General features: G+C 36.8%; 1 protein-coding gene across 7 annotated transcripts in view; it reads left to right on the forward strand.

The window, feature by feature from the left end:
- Positions 1-22235, forward strand: part of KLF12 (Kruppel like factor 12) — a 518537-nt gene that overhangs the window by 159779 nt on the left and 336523 nt on the right. The window contains exon 1 of one of the 7 annotated variants that reach the window (XM_027589982.1): positions 18512-18624. The exons of the other annotated variants lie outside the window; for them this stretch is intronic. The gene's annotated coding sequence lies outside the window, so the exon portion shown is untranslated. Of the gene's footprint in view, positions 1-18511; positions 18625-22235 lie in introns of those variants that run through there. 7 annotated transcript variants of the gene reach the window in all.

A 22235-nucleotide genomic window follows, 5' to 3' on the forward strand; every position in this document is an offset into this window, starting at 1 on the left:
TTGATTAATATTTTTATTAGCTTGCTGACTCTCCAATAAGAAAAAAAGTTCCCATCCCCTGTTTTCTTGGCCTGTGTTGCTGGCTCAGAGTGTTTTATTGTTTGATGGAGTAGATAAAATTCCCGTGATGTTTCCTACTCACTCTAAATTTGGAATACACCTACAGTATTCTTTTAGGCTTTATTGTTTCCTAAACCATCTATTTAAATACAGTCCTAAAGCTTAAACGGAACACTGTTATTGTGGCTAAAAATAATATGTGTAATGGAGCAGTAGATTTGATTTCATTACCATCTTCATAAACCATGCAAAAGCCAGCGTTCCCACAAAGCTCTCAGTAAGGTCTAGTGATTATTAAATTTTGCCAGTTCCATGGTAAATGTATAATGGTTACTTGTAGTGATTTGTAAAATGGAATGGTGGGAAGAGCTTGACCTTTAAATCCAGTGGGCCTTTCTAAAACCCTGATGTTTAGAGCAAAGGCAGAGGCATCCATAAGGACACTAGTCGGGGGGAAAGCTCTTGGCCATTACCGAACATAATAGTATCCAGGGCACCCTTGTGATGCATCTGTAGCAGAATGAGGAGCTTTTAGTCTGTTATTATTTTTTTAAAGATTTTATTTGTTTATTTGATAGAGCGGTAGAGAGAACAAGTAGGCAGAGCGGCAGGCAGAGGGAGAGGGAGAAGAAGGCTCCCCACTGAGCAGGGAGCCCATCCCAGGACCCTGGGATCATGACCTGAGCCGAAGGCAGACACTTAACCACCTGAGCCACCCAGGCGCCCCAGTGTATTATTTTATATTGAGACTTCTATGAACTGGAGACTGTTTGTAGCTCTTTTATAAGGGATGGTGGATTTGACATTATTTAATTTTACTTTTATCATTTATCAGAAAACCTTTATTTTATCCTAGTTTCTTTTTATTATAAGACAAATCTGTTTCCCCAGGTGAATTGAATTTAAATTGTTTTAATAAAGAACCTCACATCCTTGTTCTCTGACATTAAAAAAAGATGATTTTGCCATTTGAATTATGCTGTTACACTTTATGATCCTGTACTATGTTCTTGCTTTTCCCCAGTCTAAAATTCCCATCTGGCACTTCCTCCCCTCGGTAGCCCCTCTTCTAACTATTCCAACTCTCAAAACCTGATTCCTAGTTCAGGTGCCATCTGCTCCAAGACTGCTTTGCAAAGTCAAATGTATGAATTTGGGTTTTTTTTTTTCTTTGCATCTGAATTTCTGTACTTTTAGAGACATTTTGCCTACACTTCTATTTCATAGTTATTTTGTTAGCTTTCAATGACAGGTGTTATGTATCAAGTATGTGAAATTCTCATTATTCGACTGTTTCTGAGCTACAAACATGTCAGGTTCGTATGTCAGAACCTAATACTTATTTCAACATTAAGTGCACAAACCTTTGAAAATAAACCGTGGTCTGAGTTTGTTAAAACACATTTTGGACTTGGATTTATGTCTCTATCCTAGAGTACTTACAGAGTTTTATATATGACAAATGTATTCAAGAAATGTTTGTTGAAATGAAATCAATTGGATTGTCCACATTACTATTGCTCCTTATGAGATAACTAATAATCTAGAAATGACGCCTTTTCTGTGGGTCACACCGTTTGAAAACCAGGATATTTGAGCCCACTGTGCAAATCTGTCTATTGCCCACTCATTTCAATATTGTCAGATACCTAAAGTTAAATTTATCTGAAAGTCCCTGTTCCTTATGGTTTGGTTGTATACTATATTGCCTTTCTTGAAACATTTTCTCTTTTCTTTATATTTGCCTTATTTTGCTTTTTATTAATTGCAGAAATAATTCTTTTATTTCTAATTTTCCTCAAACTTTTTACCAACTTAATTCTTGGTTGAAGGACTGCCAATGGGGCCCCCCCCCCTTTGGAAAATGTTCCCTGGCTTGCTTTGTTTTATCATGGGGGAAAAAAAAACTTTCTTTTGAAGTTATATTTTGTGCTTGCTAAAGGTCCAGTTAAATCACAGGAGATAAAAGTTGTACTGACAACCTTGGACATTCCCTGTCCTTTGCCAGAAATAGCAAACTAGATACTCATCTTGTACAAAAATATGTGCATATTCATCCTCACTTCAAAACATCTTGTCTTTGGTCGTTCTTACAGTAAGCAGTAGAAGTCTCAGTGAGCTCACAGTGTGGAATCTGGGGGTTACTGGGCAGGAGGTAGGTTTGGAGGGGAACAAAGTGTGGTGCCGAACAAATGGAGAAATTTGTGCTTTTTCTTTACTGACAGGCTTTTGAGTTTAATACCGTACAGTCTCTTTCTTAGCTACTTAAAATACAGTATAATTTCCTCAAGCCAGGTTTTTTAGATCACTTAGGCCTTTTTTCCTAACTGGAAGAAATTTTACATGAGAAAATGAGATTTTTGAATTGCAGGCCAAGCCCAATCTGTGAATACATTGAAATATTTTATAGCATCATATAGAAATACATTTTTGTTTTAGTGAATTTCTTTTGTCCTTGAATCAACAATTTTGCAGTATAATACTTTTAATTAGGTAAAATTTGTGATGGGCTCTTTTACAAGTTATGGAGAATGGATAGACATTTTTCATATTTAGACCCCATTAGTTGGGGGTGCTGGAACAGGACACTCTGGTCAATGAAGTTGAAATTGGTAGTTTTAATAATTAAGGTGATTTATTTTCTTATATATTCTGGTTGGAGTGCAATAGGGGAACAGGTTATTGTAAATCTATGGGAGGAGACCTCTGCCTTTATGTGGTTTATACATGTGCGTGTTTCTGCTGTTCCAATGAATAATTTAATAAAATGGACTAGATCTTACTGAGCATGGTTTGTAAATGCAAGGGTAGAGATCATTGTATTCCCCATGCCTCCGATGGTGTCTTGCACATGACAAATCTATAATTGTCTGTTGAGTGAATGGTTGAGTTGATAAAATACCTACTAGTTGCTTAATACCATGTGTTGAGCTCCGAGAAACAGAGAAAAACCATAACATTAAACATGGTCTTTAAGGTTGTAAACTAGAAGTAGAGACAAAAATCAATGCATATTAATAGAATGATTAGTACTGAAATCTATAGTATTTAAAGTAATTTTTTAATAAAAATGGAGATGAAAGAGGAAACAATAGTGATAATGTCATTTTCTAATTACTGAACACCTACTTTGACCCATTTATTGCACGAGGTGTTTTACATGTTATCTCAGTGAATCTTCATGGCAAATCTGATTATTATCCCTGTTATTCCTCCATGAGATCATCAAGGTTCAGTATCATTCTCAGGATCACATAGCAATTAAGTGGCAATGTTAGGCTGCAAGACCTGTTCTGTCTGCCTCTTCAACAGTACTGATACTTTATTGCTTCATTGCTTCTCTAATTATTTAGAGCTGTCTGGACCAGGATTGGTCCAGGATGGTAGCTGGGTACCAGAGGCTCTCTGGACACCTGTAGACCCAATATAAGACTTGGAGCTCTTCCTAAGCCAGAAATGTAACACCAATACTGCTGTCACTGGAGCTGGGCTCTACCCACGGGATTGGTTCAGTGATGGGAAGAGGGAATTCTTTATAGAGACTTTAAGAGGCTTCCTTTGTCTCTGCCCTCGTCAGTATCAGTGTTAAAATCCACACATTTTTTTAGTGATATTTTCAGGTTCGTCAGTTTCCATTATAGGATATATTTTATGTGTACCTATAAGCAGTTGTTGAAAACAAAATGCAGTATCCATCATGGCGGCCATTGTGTTTGAGTTGCTTATAATTAGAAAACTGGTATAATTGATGGGTCTCTGTCTGCCAGTCCTACGTCCCTCGCCTGGGGAGCTTTTTACAAATAACAGTCAACACCCTTGAACAGCATGGGTTTAAACTGCATGGATCCACTTCTACGCAGACTTTTTTCGATAAATACAGTACAGTTCTGTAAATGATTTAACATTTTCTTTTCTCTAGGTTACTTTGTTGTAAGAATAAAGTATATAATATGCATAACATACAAAATATATGTTCATTGACTGTGTTATTGATAAGGCTTCCAGTCATTAGCAGGCCATTCATTAGTAGTTAGGTTTTTGGTAGTCAAAAGTTGTACTTGGATTTTCAATTGCATGGGGAGTTGGTACCCCTAACCCCTGGTCGTTCAAGGGTCGACTGTACTAGTATCTTAGTCCAATCTCCAGAATACCTAAGTCAGTAGGTTTGTACTGGGGCTCAGGAAATTGGTCAAGCTATCTATCCATCTGTCTAGTCATATGATTCTTTTTTCTTTCTTACTTTTTTTTTTTTAACCATCTGATGATTTTTAAGCACATAGGTCATATTCTCTCCTGTTCCCTCCTCACACACTTTTAACATCTCTGAAGACAACTTAGTATTGAAGAATAGTTTGATTGACAGAGTTTTTGTTTCTTGCATATAAAATAATGGTACATTTTACAACTGATGGGAACTTATTTACAGTGATGGCAGGGTAGGTGATTTCTATAAGGGAAAATGATTACCTAGAAAACTTCCATTTAGGGATGTCCTTATGATTCCCAGAGTGTAAATGTTTTAATTTAACTAAAGAACAGAGAAGCTATTTGGTTTCATTAATCAGTACATTCGAATCATTACTCTGAATGATTATGCTTCATTTATTTTGTGTCAGAATGTTTTCCGCACAATAATAGAGAATAAAAGTGCATCATTAATTATGGTTGAGCAGCTCACACATGTGTGGGTCTATATATTTCAGTATCGTCACACCATGAAGGAAATTTAATATAAGAAATAATTAATCCTTAGAAAAGAATTGAAGATTCAATTAAATAATATTAAATTCACGATCATTTATAATCATGCCTTATAACAGTTTTAAGTAATGCTTGAAAAACTTTGGGGAAACATTTCCATTTGCCTGTGTCTTTCCTTTATAAATGGAAAGCTTTTTTCATAATAATATGGTTATCCTGGGGGGCTAACAGTTACTTGCTTTGGAAAAGAGTGTAACTTTTTTAAAAAATGGAATCTACTCATTTTCAGGGCTTCACTGTGATGGGATTTCTGAAAAAGAAGAATAATTACTGTAAAAAAGTTGTAGTTATGCACATGCAAATTTGGATTTGCTCCTTTACTGTGAATAGGGACCCTTCCTGATAAGAACCTCTGTGCCAGTCTGCTCTTCTGGTGATCAGAACTTCCATGCTCCTTCATAACGTTTCTTTTGGCTCTTTTCCTTTCCTCTGGCTGGGACTCTTGACACACACACACACACACACACAGACACACACACACACACACACCCACACACACCCACACACACACACCCACACACACACACACACACCCACACACACACACACCCACACACACACACACACACACACACACACACACAAAACAAATGAGCATACAAAACCTGCTTGCAGTATATATTGGCAATATCATGAAAACCCACTATATCTTCCTAGGTCCAAAAGGGGATGAAGGAAGCCAGGTACCAGTTTGATTTGTTGATTGCATAAAGTAAAGGACTTAATTTATAGTTCAGTAACTTCTTAAAAGGCAAATATGTCTCTGCTTTATAGATGAGAAAATATAGAGACAAGAAAAATTTAACCAGTTTAAGAGATGCTACAGGGAAAAGTGGGTGGAGAACAAAATTTTAGAGATTCTTGGAACACATCATAGTTTCTCTGAACTCCGTGATCTCTCTTTTTGAAACAATGCCAAAATAATTTCAACACTATTTTTTTCAGGCACCAAACAGTTTTCAAATGGTTTCTTAAACATTGCTTCAGCTTACTCTTACAATGAATTTCTGACTTATAGTTTTTATAGCAATTTTGGGTAGTTTGTCTAAGAATACTCACTTCACAAATGATGGGGTCAGATCTAGAATTTGGGACTTAGGACACTTAGGCCCATCTCATTTCCACCACATCACACTTAGTAATTCACTAATAACTTAATCACATTTTATTCCTTACTCCCCAATTATGATATCACTAATTTCAGTATTTTAATGTTACTTTTTATAATTTCACTTTGCTTCAGGCTATGATTTTTAGAAGCTGTTGAAGCCAGAATTCTTTCAGTATGGATTACACCCTTGATTTTAGGAGAATATGAAAAAAAATTTAACATTAAAAATTGATTTATACTAATATTTTGTGGAATAGCCATAGCCCATGTACAATTATGAAAAAACTCAGTTTTAATATAATGGAGAAAATCTACTTTAACAATTTGTATATTTAACAGCTTTATTGAGATATGATTCACATGCCAATTCAACCTGTCTGAAGTTTACAATTCAGTAGTTTTTGGTATATTCACAGAGTTGTGTAGTGCACCACAATCATTTTTAGAACATGAGGAAACCTTTTTTTTTTTTAAAGATTTTATTTATTTATTTGAGAGAGAGAAACATGAGTTGTGGGGAGGGGCAGAGGGAGAAGCAGACTCCCACTGAGCAGGGAGCCCAATGCTAGGTTCCATCCCTGTACTCCAGGATCATGACCTGAGCAGAAGGCAGATGCTTAACCGACTGAGCCACCCAGGAGCCCTAAGAAAACCTTCTTAAAAGTGGAGGTATTCAGGGACATCCTGGCTCTTTTCAATTTTAGGCTGTTATGAATAGAGCTGCTTTAAAAAAAAAAAAATAGAGGTAATTTTAACAAAATAAGTAATCTTCAAATTAATGTCAGAATCATGTGTTTGAAAACCTTTAATTATATTGTAATTATTTCTCAGCTATTTAGAGACATTTTGTACCAGGGTGCTGAGCTGGATATCTAAAGATTCTTTATTTTTTTATTTTTTTTATTTTTTATTTTTGGTTTTATCAGTGTCCTAGTGTTTCTCCATTGCTGTTTTTGGTCAGGAAGGTAAAGTAGATGATGTTTGCTTAAACAAATGAGTCTCATATATTGCTGTAGAAGCTATAAACATACACATGGTTATTAAATACAGGTTAGATTTCTGTTGTAGCTCACCAAGTTCATAATAGATCCTGGGCAGAAAACTTTACCATTATTTACTAAACAGTGGTTCTCGTAATTTGATGCAGATTAGAATCACATGCGTATTTAAAAATAGTGGTACCTTTACCTGATCCTTGGAGATTGTAATTTAATTGGTAATTTAATCCCACATGGGACCCAGGTGCCAATAGCTGGCAAATTTAAGTTTCCTACATGATTCTCATGTATGGCCAGGATCAAAAACTTGTTTTAGTTCTTGTTTTCAAAATTTTAGCAAAAGAAGCCTGAAGCTTAATTTTTCCAAACTAGTTTAACTTTCATTTATCTGTCTGATGTCTCAAAAAAGCTGATTAAATCAAAGCTAGGTTAGAAAATGGGTGGGGGGGACCCTGATTAAATCTCTAGCTGGTACCTCTGAAGCTCATTTGCCATATTGTTCATCTTTGTATCCCCAGTACTACCAAATGCCTACTCTGCAGAAGTTCTTTACTTGCCTGCCTGCCTTTTCTTCCTTTCCTTCCTTTCATCGATATTTATTAAGTGCCTACTGTCTGTTCCAACACTGTTTCATATCCTGAGGCTATAAATACAATTTGGAGTCCTTCTTGCATTTGAGTTGGCAAAAGATGCATAATAAATATTTGTTGAATTGAATAGAATCACACCTGAGCCCTCTTGGCAAACTGCTCGGCTGTGCCTCAAATCCTGTGTAGAAATTAGGCCTTTCTGATATCTAGGAACATTCCAAGCATTGTCTGTCACTTCCTCATTTGTTTGCTGCCCTGTTACATTCAGGGACATCCCAATTCTAGGCAGGCTTAAGCCGTCAGGATCAAGTTGGTTAGAGCTAGTAACTTGGGTCTCACTTCTCCATGTACCACAGACTCACCTGGGTCCTACCAACGCCTGAGTTTTGGGTTTGCTCAGAGACCAGTTAGGTCATAAAGACAAGGGACACTCTGACTTGTGGGTTGTAAGTCAGCGGAGCCTGCCCCGGGGGACTTGTACAGCATGATCGCCAGGTCTTAGGAGCCAGCCTTCTATTCAGCCCCATGGCGCATTTTATTTTCTGGGAGTAGGGAAGGAGGGGACATGGGGTGATCCTGTACCAGTTTACAGATTCTCACTGGTTTGATTGTCTCTCCTGTGCTTGGATAGCTCAGAGCTGACTTACTGGAAAAAAGAGTACTTAAAGCTAGCAGAATATCTGTGTGCGCACCTGTGCGCATGGTGTCCCCCTCCTCACCCTGGTATTTAAGAATGAGAAAACAGCAGAAGACACAGTATTTTGTTTCCTTTTTTAATCAGTGATTTTGTTTTTACTTGCTATTTGTGTTTTTTGCAGCCTCTCAGCATGTAGAAAATACCTTCTGAATGCGAGTAAACAGGTATGGGGAGCTGGGTGATGAATCTTGCTGTGGTGCTTCTAATGGAGATCTAAAAGGGGGGAAGAAAGATTGCAGAGTTTAACAACACATTACTTCTTGTTGAAGCCTCGATGCCACTCTTGGCAATATTAAATTATCCATGCAGTATCGAATAATGTTGACCAGAGTCTTAGCATGCCCCATGTTCTTAGGGAAATATTTTAAGAAATACATTCTGCTTTTAAAATGAAGTAATTAAAGTTTAGGCATTGAGGTGGTTCTCCCCTCACACTGCATTCCCTACTGAATTCTTATACTTTTTTATTTGGGCTCTTTGACTTGCTTATTTCATTTTGCAAATAATTTATTCTCTGGATATGTGTGTATTGGTGTGTGCCTTTTAAAGGATTTGGTTTTTTTGGGAACTACAACTATACCAAAGGAGCCTCTGTGACTACCATTAGAACAAAGCTTCCTAATTTCCGTGTCATTAAGTTAAGCAGCTAGTGCCGCTGAATTCAAAGGCACAAGCTTGGTTATTGACTGTTTTCTTTAAAAACAGCCTGAACAAAGCATTTCCTTAAGCAATGTTGAGCAGGATTTGGAACCTCCTAAGCCTCAGAAATGTCTTAGAAAGGTTTATGGAATTGCAGAGGTCAACATTACTGCCTCTGATTCCTCACCTCTACCCTCTAGTCCATGGTATTTGACTCCTTTAAAAAATCTTGTATTTTAGAATCATATGGTCAGAATCCCTAAGTTAAAAAAAAATCCAGTTAAATATATATTATATCAGTTACTCATAGATGTGTGATAACACACATGCTAGTTAATTTAAGAACAAGAAAGTTTCGAAAATTGGAGCTTGCATTATAGCAGTGGTATGTTATTTTTACATATTATGTTATTTAGTTTCTTGTAGATAGTTAAGGAGAGTAATCTTTTATGTAAATTTAGTATCTTCTGTGAATAGCTTGGAAATGGTAGAGATCAGGAGTTGGCCTGAATTTATTCATGCTTTTCTTTTTCATAATGATCTTGCTTTCATTATTTTTTTTACCATAATGTTTTCATTAATTTTTCTTTGAAAATATTGAGATATAACTGACATAACATGTTAATTTCAGATTTACGACATTGAATATATTGTGAAATCATCACAATAAGTATAGTGATATATATATAACATATATGTAAAAATATATAACAAAATATATAACATTTTTTTCTTGTGGTGAGAACTTCAAAGATCTTACTCTCTTAGCAACTTTTGAATGTACAGTTCCAGTACTTTTAACTCTAATCACTGTGCTATATATTACATCCCCAGGACTTATTTATCTTATAACTGGAAATTTTTACCTTTTGACCACTTTTTCCCATGTTTCCCATCCCCATGCCCTAAGTTTTCTTTTTTATGAGCATCTACCATATACCAGACTCTGTTAAGTGCTAATAGGTACAAAAGAAAGGCATGATAATATGCGGTTAATAATAAAGGTGGAATGTATTTTGGTGAGAAGGTGAGCGGCATAGATTTGCTTTCATCTGTTTTATTTCTAGGTAAATTTATATTTCCGGGGAAAATTTCCTTTATAGAGAGAGAACTCAGGTTGAGTTGAGAAGGTTGAACACTACCCCTGCATTTTCATTCTGTAATGTAAGTTTCTGTGGTAGATTGTCTACTTGTTCCAAGAGAAAGGCAAATTTGGGAAATGCTATTTATTAGATTAATACTGTATTTTACATTCTTTTGTTAATACGTGAAGAGTTGCTCATTCTTTTTATCAGCATCAATTTAAGATAAAATCACTATACAGGGTCAGACTCACGGCCAGTCCAGGGGAGTCTTGTCTCTGATAGCGCCATGACATGGTTGCCCTTTTCACATAGTCCGCTGACGTCTTAATTTTGCAAACTCTTTGTTTCTATTGAATCCATTTTAGTTGCCGTCCATTAATTTTTTTAAACTTTATGCAATTAAGAAAAGTTTACTCTCACAGATTAAGGAATTATTTTATGTAGGTTTACTATCTGCCATGTAAAGTAGTGATTTTTCCTTTTCTATGTGTTATTTCTATTTCTCTCAGGTTTTAATGAGATGTACCTGAGTGTACTTCTGTCAGGATTAGATGGAGAAATTGTATTATAAAATCAATGGCGATTATGATCCTCTGGATTATTTGGCTTATGTTTCTAGACCAAAACACCATATTATTATTTTTTTAAATATTTTATTTATTTGACGAGAGAGAGCGAGCACAAGTAGACAGAGTGGGGGGGGAGAAGCAGGCTCCCCGCCGAGCAGGGAGCCCAGTGCAGGGCTCCATCCCAGGACCCTGGCGTCATGACCTGAGCCGAAGGCAGACGCTCAACTGACTGAGCTGTCTAGGTGCCCCAACACCATATTATTTTCATATAGCCCTCCTGCTGCATTATCATAATCATTAAATTTAATTAGGTGTCGTCTTTAACATGCATTATTTGCTAAGGTCTGGTGGTTAATACAACTCTGCAAAGGTAATGTTGTAGGCTTTATTTCCAGTTCTACTTGGGTAATGTTTATGTTTCATTGATATTTTATGTGGTTAAGAGTATATTAGGAAAATATCTTCTGTGAGTTGTTTATAGTGACTTTTGGGTCCTAAGTTTATTAATAACTTGTCATCCATGGTCCTATAAACATAAACTGATAATTCATGGCGTGAATGATCTTTTACTTATTCATAAGGGAAATATTCCCTACCCACTCCCAGAGCCTCAGGAGGGCCCCTGTATTGCCCACAGGGAGAGTTTTAAACTTCATTGCTTTTCTCATTCCTTCTACTGAACAATGCCGTTCTTAGGGTTGCCATTTAATGTCTGTGTACTGAAACAATAGGAGTCTTCCTCAGCTTCTCACCTGACTGGTTTGTGGTCCTATCGCTATCTAGTTCTCTCTACCTCCTTCCTTCCAGCTCTGAGGCAGGTGAGTTCCTCTGGATTGGGATTGTCCTGACATTCGGTCCTCTTAGAATCTGGTCCCTTCCTGGCTTCTCTGAGGTCAGTGCCCTCACCATGTCTCCCATACCCATTTTCATCTCCATTCACTCCTCAACTGATAAGAATTTCTAAAGTTATGCCGTCTTAAAAAACAAACAAAAACAAACCAACTTTACTTTGTTCCTTTCTGAAGGAAATATCCTCTTTCCCTTAAGTTATAGTATAGCATCTTAAAATAACTTGTTTCCACTTCTTTATCTTCCAATTTATACTCCAACTTAAGGCACCTGAGCTTATGCACCTGCTACCAAGCTCAGACTTCTTTTGCTAATAGTCTCTTAACTGCTGAATACAGTGGTTTCACTAGTGGTCTTATTTGACCTTGCTTTTACATTTGATGTGGTTGATTACTTCTTTAATTTCCTTCCCTTCCTATACTATTCCCATGCTCCTGCTTCTTCCTTTTGGTTAATTCTTAGTCTCCTGTATGGGTTAATTCTTAGTCACCTTTTCTTTTTGGCCCTAAAGCTGATATTCAGAAGTGTTTCTTCTTTCTCCCTCCTTTCTTAGTATGCCCATTTATTTCTGCATCAGTTCTGTTCATATAGTCATGAATCCTAAAAAGACATCTTCACCTCTTGATTGCTAGACCTAGATGGCCAACTTCATATTAAATATTTCCAAGTGGATATATAATAGCATTTCAAAATCATCATGTTCACAACTGTGTTCTTTATCTGTTTCTTCAAATTGCCTTCATTTCATCTGTTAATTCATCTTTAACTGTCAGTTGCTAAATTCCCAAACCTTGGCTCTCAATTTTTGAGTCATTATCACTCACCCCTTAGGTATCTCATCAGTAAGGCTGATTTTACCTTCTTAGTATTTTCTTCTTTTATTTTTTCAGTAGACTATTTTCATATTCTCATAACTGGTGTCTTTACTTCTTGTATTACTTCCATTCATTTTCTAAACTGCTTAGAAAAGATGCTTTGCTGAAATACAAGTATGACTGTCATTCTTTTGTTTAAAATATGATTCCCCATAATTTATAGTCTGAAATGCAGATAACTTTGTCCCTCATGATTCAACTCCCACCCTACCTTTCCAGTCTCTTTATAATTTGGGAACTTTGGTGTCTGGGTACCCCTGGTGCTTCTTGGCGCTACCCAGCTTTTGCACATGCACTCTGTCAGAACTTGCCTTCCCACCTAATACAAATCTTTTTTTTTTTTTTTTGACCCTTAACATTTACTTATGATGCTTAGTGTATATATATATATTTTTTTTTTTTAAGTAGGCTCCACGTCCAGTGTGGAGCCCATTGCAGGGCTTGAACTCCCAACCCTGAGATCAAGACCTGAGCTGAGAACAAGAGACAGATGCTTAACTGACTAAGCCACCCAGCTGCCCCTTATGATGCTTAGTATAATGGATAGCTAGTATTTGTTAGCATATCCTTCTATCCCATTAAATTTTGACTTTTTGGAGGGCTAAAACCTTTTTCTTTGTATTCACAGTCCCTATTATAGTGCTTGGCACATAGTAGGGCATTGTAATAAATACAGTGTAGCCTTATCAGTGAGAGAAATAAAAATCAATAGTTGGTCAGTTAGTCAAAGAAGTTGTAACAGTAGAGGAATGTAAAAAGGATGTACACATATCTTAAATATTTTATTCAAACATAAAATTTACAAATACATGTTTTTTGTTTTTCTGACAAACCTTTGATATAAGACCTAGACTTTTTCTTCCAGTATGGATCCACAGATGGTTTCAGTGTTTCTTACCAAAATCAAACCCATAGTGGATTGTCTGTTTTTTTTCTGATTTGTTTCTTTGAAGTAAAAACTTGGACACACTGTTGCAGTTATTTATGGTTTATTCTAACATTGTTGTACAGTTATGATGCCCATACCTTATTCAATGCCAGTTTTTAAAAAATATATTTTTTATGAACTAATCTTTGAAAATTTTCAAGGCAGTCAACTTTTTATAGAAACAGATTATGCATTATTTCATCCTCCTATTTCATTTATTTAAGTAATATATCCCTTAATAAAATCACATTATAATAAGGTGTAACTGCATAAACAGGTTTAGGATCAAAACTACTCTTACTACAAATGTAGTTCAGGTGATTGCAGTAGAGATACTCAGTCTGCTCAGGAAGGAACCTACTGGTTGGAGCCTTCCAGGTGCATCAGTCAGTATGATTTACAAAGGGAAAGGAGATCATTGGTTAATCTGGACAGTTGGTTAAGTGGAAGTTGGTTAAAAGCATTCTACCATGTTTGTCAGATTGATGCTAAAGGATAGTTATCTGTTACTTGGCATTTTTGTAACTAGAAAAGTTTAATACAAGCTTGCTGCTTTCCTGTGCATTTGCTCATCCACATCATTTATAAAAATGTTAAATAAGGCCACTTTGAGCACCTGTCTGCTGGAAGTCCTCATGCTTCTGTGTGTATTTCTTGGTCATTTGTCTACTGCTTTAACCATGGTGAAATATAATTTTTAAAACTGGTCTTTGATTGCTATCAAGTAGAGCAAGTATTCAACCATATTCTATCATTAATTCCTGTTTGTTTTTGTCCCTCAATATGTTCTTTTCTTCAATATTTGGAAGGCCTTCATTTTGACAATTCGGTGGCTGGGCACCCTGTTAGCATCCTTCTGTGGAGTGGCTGGTTGTAATTAAAATTTTATATTTGAGCCAACAGTTTACAAATTCTACCTTGAGTCTTTAACTCTGTGATAATGCCAATCAGATTTTTGTCATATCTAGTTTAATAATTAGGTCTAGACTCTCCCTTAAGTTAATCACTATTGGATTTAGTTTCTGCAACCTGTTTCAAAATATAAGTTGGTATTTGCAGTATTCTTAATACTTTTCTCTAATAAAGACCAAGAAAACAGTTATTCAGTCTCTCTCTCTCTCTCTCTCTCTCTGTCTCCCTCTCCTTTTCTCATCTAAAATACATGCTTTATAGAAAATCTTACTGTATTTCCAAAGGTTTTATCTTTTTAAGCAACATTTTTTTATTTACTTTGGAGCACTTTGAAAGGTTACTCATGAATTCCTTCTTGTCAGGCCTGATGATTAGTTTGTCCTTGACCTGCTAATTTTTGAGGGTTTCCCTATATTCCTTGATAGGGCTCTCATCCCAGTTTTTGAGAGGCAGTTAGGTATTTATGTCTCCTCTGATGGTATCCTTTAAGATTCTACACAGGGCTTGGTCATTTTGATCTGTAGCAGATGTTTATCTTGGACTGTGGATGAGGTCTTTACAATGGTCTTCAAAGTACCTATGGTTATTTTCTTAAAGCTGCATATTTCCTTTTTTGGAATAATGCACCATTTTTAAGAGTTAACTAGTGACCTGTTAGAGCCGTCTTTTAAGGCCAGGGTGATGGTGCTATCTAGTTTGGCAGGACTTTTTCCCAATGAGCAGCTGGTTTTGATTTTTTTCAGTGTTAGGTGAAACTCTCCTGCCCGACACCCAGAAGTATATACTCAGATTGCATTACCATTTTCTTGGTGTGGTTTTTTTTTTTATTTCACTATGTTAATTAAAACTGCAAGACTGTTATCTACAGTGATTGTAAAAGCTGTACCTCATAGTTTCTGTGTACCGGCTCTTTCAACATAATGTGTATATGAGTTGGTGATGGCTATATTTCATAATAAAGGGAAATTATTTATGGATTAAAAAAAGCATACTAGACTATTAGAGCAAGTAGCTTAAGAAAGCAAGTGTTCAAAATATTCACCATCTGTCTCAGTAGGCTTTTTGAGAATAACAGTGCAGTCTGAAACCCCCACAGGCATCTCCATTTTCTCTACATAGTCTCCTCTGCTCAGCATCCTCTCTGGGGCCACCGGCCATCCTAGATTGTGGATGTGGATAGGCCACATCACCCACAACAACCCACATTTTTTGTTAATGCACCGACCTGCATCTTGCAGGACTTCCAGCCCCTTTTAAAATCTCCTCTAAGGGTCAGGTCCTCAAATTCTCTGTACTGATGAATCATTCCATCAGCTAGTTACCATGGTCTCCTCCGTTTCAGTGTACTCAGGTCACTAGTCGTCTTTTAAACATGGGGCATTATTCCAAAAAGGAAACATGCAGCTCTAAGAAAATAAACCACGGGTATTTTGAAGACCATTTTGACGACCTTATCAATAGGTATGCAGGGGGGCCATTTTATGTGTACTGATGAATCATTCCATCAGCTAGTTACCATGAAGAGTCCCCTCTATTTCAGTCTCTTGCTTGCTCATGTTCTCTCTTCATAAACCTTCCAAGAGGGCCTCACCATTGCTAATTCTAACTCCAGTAAGAACCCTAATTTTGTATATCTAAAGGGGTCATTTCAGAGCTCTCTGTATTGTCAGCCCTTGGGGAAATGTTCCGTTAGGTCACACTCTGTGACTGTGGTTGTAAGCCATGTGGTTCAGGCACTTTCTCCACATCACTCCTACACTGCTTTATGGGCTAAGAAACTGGAAATTTGTGCTGAAGCAAGGACACATAAAACTCTTCTTCATCTCTGGTGCCTGTGCATATCCACCCCCTTACCCCATAATATGGCAAGCAGTATAGCACAAACAATACTGAAATCTTCATCCTTGAGCCAAGAAGCAGAAGTTGTCATGCAAATGGGTACCTAAGGGCTCACTAGATTTCCACGTCCTCATATATACCTAGATATGTGTCATTTCCTGTATAGTCCTTAGAGACTCTGATAGAGGTAAATGAGAGTCCAGATAAATTGCTTTATAATATAAATTATAATAACTTTGAAATAGTTACATGAGTGTCTTTCACATTTGAATTTTTCTCTTTGAAAAAATATTTTGGCATGTATGTATTATACCAATATGTGAGAATGTGCATATAAATCAGATACACAGTAGTGTAAAGTGTGTGTATATGTATATATACACATGATGCAAAATGGAATGATACATATATGACTAATTTGTGTATATGAATCAAACAGCATGGTGTACGTATGTTTATATATGTGCATGTATGCATTTGAATCAAACACAGAATAATAAAATATACATGTGTATACGTGTGTGTGTCACAGAGTAGTGCAGTGTATATGTGTGTATGGGTGTGTATGAATGCAACACGGTAGTACGGTGTATGTGTTTGTGTGAATCAGACACAATAGTGTATGTGTACGAATCAGAGGCAGGTGTGTATGTGTACATATGTATTTTTGTGTATGATTTAGACACATGGTAGTATAATGTGTGTGTGAGAGAGAGAATATCAGACTTATAGTAGTATAATTAGAAAAACACAGGATAAATGAAACTTATGTTGATTCCAGAATATCAATTTCTATATGACTTTGCACAAATCACAAATCTTTCTAGGCATCTTTAGTAAAAAGTGAGATCTTTACTAGCTCGAAGTTCTTTTATGGTTTTGAAATTTGATGGTCATAAACTACCTAGCCCATTCCATCACTGTGTGAATCATTATATCTGTAATGACATTAATAGTTGACCTTTCAGCATTCAGAATCTCCACTGAATCTTTGTTTATCAGCCTCCGCAGGAGAGAGACATAATAACTCTAATTTCGTGGTTATTTCTCTGAACTATGCCCAAAATGGCCCTGGTTTTTATAATTAAGGGAATCGAATACTTCCTTGGCTATCCTATCAAAATCAAGTTTTCTAAGTCATTGGATTAACGTAAAGAAAAAATTGCAGCAATCTATGTCTCACCTTGTTAAGGCTACGTGGCTCTATAATACCTAACTAAAAATGATTGAGTGAGGGAAATCCTTGAAGGCAATGTTCATCTTTGTTGGCAGGTAGATAGTACTTGCCATATGCTAGATACTCAGCAAATATTAATGGAATGAACAAATCATTGTAAATTGCATTTTAAAAATTCATTCTCATATATGTGCCCATGTGTTCTCTGAAGATTCCTGTGTGAGGTTTTGGTTGGGACTGGTGGAGGGAGGTGATTTCCTGCCATCCTGTTCGCAAGATGGCAGAGCCATTGAGACGCTGTTTGTGACGGACACAGAGGAATTGAGGGGTGGTGGGAGTAGAATGTTAGTGCTTTTCTCTCTTTTGGGAACAGTGATTGCACCCCTTTTAGAGGAACCATCTTAAACCAGTGAACCAAATTATTTCATTAGCTCTGTGTCCATACAATCATATGGGAGCTTTTTCTCCAGGCATAAATCTTGTGTCCATTGGGCACTGAAGCAGTTAATCTAAATGCTCTCTTTCGGAATCAAAGTGCAGTGTGGACGTAGCATTGAGTTATGATGCCAGAACATCAGAAGGTCCTATTTTTTCCATAGAATATTCTCTTCCTAGCATGTGGTATCTATAAAAGGAAGTGAAAAATTCTAAAAGGGAAAATTATAGACATTATAAGAAAATTTGGTATTCCAATACAGAACGCCTTTTCCATTGCATGAATGCCTTACACATTTTTTTAAATTTTAAAAACCATTTAAGCCTTAATCATTAGGTGTAGTGGTAATTAACTTTTACTTCGATACCTTATGCCAGCTTTCTTGTGCAAAAGGAGTAAACATAAGAAATAGGACTTCAAAAAATTTGATTATCCATTATCACAAGTATTCTTCAGAAGACATTTGGCCCTAATAAAATGAATGAAATAAGAAAATGTTATATAAGGTTGGCATACCCAGCAGTTTTGATGTCCTTGACGTTTAGCATAAAAGAATGCTAATATAGACTCTGGATGCTTGATATTGGCTATAGGTTAGCTTTTTCAGTTCAGGCCTCTTTGCAGGGTTTTGAAATTTTTGCATGAGGTTTGTGCTGAATTTAACCTGACAAAGGAGGCTTCCTCTAGAGTCAAAATGAAACTGAATATTCATATTAGGGGTGGTGGGGAAAGAAAAAAATGTCCTCCCATCAGAAGCAGACTGCATGAGAGTTCTGCCAACTGGCCTGTTGGTGAGAACTAGTGAAGTCATCAGTCCGGAGCTATTTTAATACACTGACACGGTGCTCCAAGGAGCTGGAGGTGCCGCACGGAGGAAGCTCTGAGAGAGAGGTTTTCAGAAGCAGAAAATTTTCCTGCTGACTGACAGCATCACCATTTTACACCGACTGGGATTCTGACATCTCTAGGAAGCGTGAGCGCTTGTGTAATGGCCCAGGGAGGAGGAGGGTGAAGAGGATTTTTAGCTTTTATAGGCTATCTGAAGCAATGTCTCCATATCAAGATGCCGAGACTGTCTAACAGAATGGGTTGCCACGGGTAAGGGGAGTGGGGATGGTGGAAGGCTGGAGATGAACTTTTTTGTTTATAGAGCAAGATGGTTTCTTTTCCTTTTTTCTTTTACTCAAAAAGGTCACAGATGCAAAGCCTGCCCTTTTGCTGACACAATCCTGTAGGAGATCATGAGCAAAATAAAGGAAGTGCGACATATATCATATATAATTTATCAGTGTATTGAAAACAAACTGAATACCACGCTGGACAGTAAATTACTTTAGAACAGGCCCAAAGTGGGAGAATATCCCGTTAAGTCGCATTTTTAAACCCTTAAGAAAAAGATCTATTCCTTGTGAAAAAAAATTTTTTTAAACCTGAAATATATTTTAATTTTCTGATTATGAACTCTGGCCTGTGGACTTGGTCACTAAAAGATCCTTCAGAAAAGCATAAGTATTTGATTTGAAAACCGGATGCTGTTTTAACCACTTCCGAAACCATCCAAAAGTGTACACAGAGCTTCATCCCTTTAGAGACTTAGAAAAAAAGTCCAGATACATCAACCAAATGGAGGTGAATTTAGAGATAATGAGATACTGCATTTGAGTGTAAGAAATTAACTCTTTTTCAGCTTCATTGATGGAAATATTTTAAATCCCCAAAGTAAGGTATTCTCTGATAAGTAGTTTCCTGCAATAGGGAGCGAATCAAAGCAGACACTTTTTAGCATGAGTGCACTCAGGGGTCATGACTGTGAAGACTGCCATGATTCAACCCCTATTGAGCAATGGGAAGCCAGAGACAGGAAGCTGCCTTGTTTATTAGAAGTAGGGTAACCACAGTCTCAGACAACCGAGGAAGATTCTGCTGGTACTTTCATTCTGAATAGCAAGCCCTAGTGCAAAAAAAAAAAAAAAAAAAAAAAAGCCTAAGTATTTGGCATAGGTGTTTCTGTATTACTAAAATGTACAGAGCTCCTGTGTGCTTCTTAAAATTTTTAGTTAAAAAAGGCGCAACCCTTAACGTTTCTTATTCACTAACAGTTAAAGATCAGAATTGCCTTGGGATTACAAGGAAGGTGAGGGAGGAATTGCAGAGTAATTTTCTATTTGATAAAGTTTGGGGTACAATTTGGAGCTTATTCAATTATGGATGAAGAAACTGAGACCCAAAAGTGTCTTTCTTACTTGAAATCTAGGAAGTATCTCGATTTCTCTAGGAAATATCATGGAAATTAGATTAATGAACCTAATTGAGAGTTACTGTATGTCCAGTAATAGACTTGCCATTTTGGGGGGGGGAAATGAAGAAAAACTGCAATGTGATTATATTAAAACTTTCTGGGATGTAATTTATCCCTTCTCTGATACTTAGAGGGTACTTGAAGATTCATGAAATTTGGGCTAGTTTTTAAAAGCTGGGCTTGAAATCTAACTCACCCATTATCGGTGTGGGATCCTGGGCAAGTGACTTAACGTATTTGGGCTGCATTTTCCTCGTTTATAAGATGAACTTGATAGTAGAACCTATCTAAAAGGATTATTGTGGTGTTTTGAAAGAATAGATCTTGAATGCTTTAGCATGATGCCTGGTTTATAGAAAGAACAAAATAAATGTAGACTGTTGTTATGATGACCAATACTGTTACTTTGTTGTACGGTATCCTTCAAGGCCCTCATTTGAAAGATTCATTTTCATTTGTGTCAGCTACACAAGGGACCAAGGACTAGATTTGGTCCACTGCCCTCACCCCTGTACACATTTTCCTTCTGGTGGCCTGAAATACATGCTCTTTGAGGAATTAAGGTCAAGACATTAAAACCTGTGAATAGGGATCAATGAACATTTCAAAGAGAGTAGATCATAGGACTAACATCTCCAAGGTCATAGTAGCAGGTTTTATTCACAGTCATTTTGTATGTTCAGATTTCCCATTTCCTTCTTTTACGTCTTACTGTGGGCTGTATATGGATAGGCACATACTTTCATATATTTTTAGATGTTACTTTTGCATGTATCATTTAAATGGTGATAAAATTATGAGATACATTTATTTGTATCTGTTTTACAGATGAGGAAACTGAGGCTTTAAGAACTTATCAAAAATTACCTAGAGTTAAGTTAGCCACTTTTTATTTCATTTTTTGATTTTCTTCTTCCCTGTGTCTCCGTATCTCCCCACATCTCCTCCTTCCCCCTCATTGTGCATCCTTGGCTTCCTTTCCTTTTTACCCTTCATCTTTCTCTCTTCCCTTTGCATGTTACCATTCCTCTCTTTTATTTTTCCTGATTTCTCTGATGGATAGCAAAAATAACTTTTAAGGAGTTGCTGTTAAATTTTTGAATTTTTATACCAATAATATGTTTTCTTTTAAAGGTGTTGAATTAAGTTGCAGTTTGTGGCCAGTGATTTAATTAGTCTCTCCTGTGTGTCCATGACTAGCTGATGGGAAGAGTAATTTGCTCCTCTTGTTTAAGAGTTGGATGCCACACATTGACAGATCTTGAAAATTACCTTCTTCATTGATAGATAATTCAACTTATACTGAGTGTTCTGGTTTTAAAAGACCTCAGAGGAGCCACCCATTTGACTGCTTTAAATCTATCTTTTTGGTATAAAACCTGCTGTAAGGTACTCTCTGAGAGTTCAGTGAAATGAGCCCCTTTTCAAAGGTAATGGGAGGAGATCAGAGTTTTCTCTTGGTCTGTGGGGATGGGGCAGAGGTTGTGGATAGCCGGCCCCTCAGCTCACTGTCTCCAACTGGCTGCCCCCGTTGCACTTTGTACCCACCTACACACACACACACACAGACAGCCCCTTGCCTGGCTTTTTTTTTTTTTTTTTTTAATGAAAAGACCATGTGGAGTTGGCCTTAGCTTTATAAGGGAAATAGAAAAGTTAGAAGTTCAGAAACAAAAAAGCCTGAAATTGGATCCTAGCCCATGTTTTTTAAAATTCCCTCGTCAGGATTCAACAACTTGTGCCTGGCAGCCCATCATGGTCTGGAACTCTCTTGCTCTCATGAATGGCTCCCAGTAATTTGAAAAAAATAATTCTGAGCTCTTAAGTTATGCAGAGCACTATAACTTGTCTCTGGCCCTGGTGACCAGACCCAGTTCTGGACCTCATTTTGCTCATGTAAAGACAATATTTTCTAACTCTTCTATTTCCCCCTTCTTTACTAGGCTCCACAACGGAGGGGGAAGAATGCAGACTTTGTTACACGGAGTTGAATTTCACTCCCCTTCCCTCCCAGAGGAGGCAGACATGGCTTCTAAATATTTTCCCACTCCTCTTTACATGTAGAATTAAAGCCAAAACAAATTACGGTCATCTTGGCTTTTTGGTTGGGTAGATTTTTGATGAGTTGGAGTTGATTGTAACTTTGAAAGAACATTTTTTAGTTTGACAAAATAGTTGGGTAGCACAGTTTTCATTTTCACAGATTACTTTTCTGATCCTATTTGTAGACCAAAGCATGGCAAATACTTGAATAAGTTTCACTTCTTTCTGTGTAGGAAACTGTTCATGTTAAATAGGATTCTTATGCACTCAAAGGGATATACTGCATAATTTTACACCTAGTGCCGTATAAGTTGGATTTCTTACTCATCACACAACATATGCAGTGTTATTAATCTTTACTGTAAGT

Source organism: Zalophus californianus, chromosome 3 (assembly GCF_009762305.2).
Source record: "Zalophus californianus isolate mZalCal1 chromosome 3, mZalCal1.pri.v2, whole genome shotgun sequence".
Classification (NCBI taxonomy): domain Eukaryota; kingdom Metazoa; phylum Chordata; class Mammalia; order Carnivora; family Otariidae; genus Zalophus; species Zalophus californianus.